The sequence below is a fragment of the Prionailurus bengalensis genome, chromosome E2 (genome assembly GCF_016509475.1).
Source record: "Prionailurus bengalensis isolate Pbe53 chromosome E2, Fcat_Pben_1.1_paternal_pri, whole genome shotgun sequence".
Lineage (NCBI taxonomy): Eukaryota > Metazoa > Chordata > Mammalia > Carnivora > Felidae > Prionailurus > Prionailurus bengalensis.
The window spans coordinates 22,876,388-22,878,903 of NC_057352.1; positions in this window are offsets into that span (position 1 = coordinate 22,876,388).

Genomic DNA, 2,516 nt, shown 5'->3' on the forward strand with positions numbered 1-2,516 from the left:
GTGTAAGCGTGTGGCACCGTCTTTGCTGCCCGAGAAAGAAGCCAGGGTGGACGAAGGCTGAGCCGCAAGGCGGGGGGAGACGGGACACTGGGGACGCCTCTGCTCCAGCCACGCCTGCAGTTCAGTCTGTACCCCGGCTTTCTGCTGTCGCGACCGGACATGCCCTCTTGTCTCCCTCCCACTTTACTCTGGGTCCTGTCACAGCTTAAGAGTCTGGTGAATCACAGGGTCACACAGCTTGGAAGAGCCACCTCTCTGACCCCGTGCAGGGCTCTCCAGGTCCAGGGCAGGGGCTGAAAGGTCACAGGAGGAGGGCCCCCCCCCCCCGCCGACTTTCTGGTCCCCGTGCCACACACACACACACACACACACACGCAGAGTTGCTGGGCAGACACAGGCCTCCCTCCCAAAGGGACACAGGGCCAGTCGGTGCCCTGCTCCTGGCCCCCCTGCAGGGAGGAGAGGGAAGAAGGCTTGCATGGGGCAGGAAGAGGGTGGGGGGGGGGGTCCACCTCCCCAGAGAATGCATAAATCCAGAGCACGCCAGCGGCCGGGGTCCCTGGATGCCCGAAGAGAAACAAGACCGCTGTTTAGCTGGCACAGCAGAAACCATTTGGGTAAAAATTAGAGACAATAAAAGGCAGTAATGTGATTCTTAACTGTTGCTCTAGGCCTTCAGGGCAGTTAGGGGAAGTAAATTAGGGGCTGTTTGCAGAGTCGAGCGGCTTTCCCTTGGGACTGTGAGGGTCTCCCGGGAAGGAGAGCTGTCCAGGGGGCATCTGGCCTCACCCTAGGTACCCCCTGTATCCAAGAGTAAAGCTCTTCCAGTTGGCCAAGGCCTGCCGCCTCTGTCCTGTCCCACCCCCATCCCCCACCCCGCGGCTTTCCGTGGGTGAAGAGAGGGAGGACAACGGGGGTCGCCTGCATAGCAGAGCTCCCACTGACAGAGCAGGAACCACGGGCAGAGTCTCTAGGCTCCGTGCGCTGCCCCTGCCCCTCTGTGAGGGAGGGTCTCCAGACATGCAGAGTTGGCATCACCCTCCAGGAAGCAGGGCCCACCACTGGGAGCCCCTGCCTGGACCCCAGCAAAGAAGGAAGCTTTCAAAAGGCACCAAGGGCCCCTTGTGATGGGAAGGTGGGAGCAAGGCCCTGGAGAGAATATGCGGTCCTTCTTCTGCCCCAAATCTCTCTCATGTCCCTCCTCTTTGCCAGCGGGCCCCCCCCCACCTCTTGGTCCCCTTCCCAAGGGCCTAAAGCATCAGCCCTGTGATCTCCTACACATGCCCCACCACACACACACACACACACACACATACACAAAGCCTCTTCTTCTGCGGACTCTGGCCCTGCCAGGGGGCCACTGGCCCCAGGCCACACCAGGCCAAAGCGACAGGAAAGGAACTGGTTCCATCTCAGCTCAAGGATGACCAGGGATCCTTCCCTGGAACCTGTAGAGCCCACAAACAAGCATGTTCCTGCTCCACAGTGGGGTTTCCCCTGCTCTGTACAAGGGTGCAGCAGGGCTCCCGGGGAAAGCTCCAGCAGCTGTGCGGAGATGCTCTCTGTGCATCTCTCCGGAGATGTGCTGCCCAGGCTTGGGCCCGGGGAAAACAATCAAATTCTGCCTGCTCCTTGCAGGTTGGCTGAGGAGACAGTGTGGTCCTGTCTGGAGGTGCCTGGGGAAGGAGCCCTCCACTTCAAAGTGTCCCCAGGCCAGAGCCGAATCTGGGTATCACCTGGAGAGTAAGCAGCCCCAGCCCAGTGAGGGCACCTGGGCACATTGCAGCCATGTCCCAGCAGGTAGAGGTTTCCAGGGGTAGGCAGCAACCCACCGTGTAGGCTGAGAACAGAGAAGTAACGCCCTGGTCCCTTCCAGACGTATTGAGGCTGGCAGAGACTGGCTTCTCACCCACATGGAGCCCGGCAGTGCCTTTCACCCTCTGGACTTCTGTTTCTCCATTCCTTCAACCATGACTTATTCTCTACATGCTGTGTGCCTTAGGCTGTGCTGCGTGATGGGGCATCGGTACAAGCAAAAACAGGCCAAGTCCTGGTACCTACTGGTCGTGCCCCCAGATCCAGAGCAGACATTGGCATGGCTGACTTGACATTTGGGGCTGGATGATTCTTCCTTGTGGGGGCCGTCCTGCACACTGAAGGATACTTGATGCCAGTAGCACCCCCTAGCTGACAACCGAAAATGTAGACATCGCCAAAATGGCCCCCGGTGGGGGGGGGGGGGGGGAGCAAAATTGGCCCCAATTAAGTACCACTGGTCTAAAGAGGAAGACCAAGAGAAAATGGCCCAAATGGAAAGGTACATGGGTGCAAGCAGAGGACAGAAGTAAATCTTCGGTTTCTGACGGGTGGCCACAGAGGTCTCTGAAAGATGGAGTTGTGAGCGGACCCAAAACTGAAGGACGGCCCCTCGTGTAGGGGCAGCGTGTGACGCACAGGTGCCCTAGCTGGCCCCCTTGCCTCTGCCAGCCCCAGGGCAGGCGGCTGAGCAGGAAGCA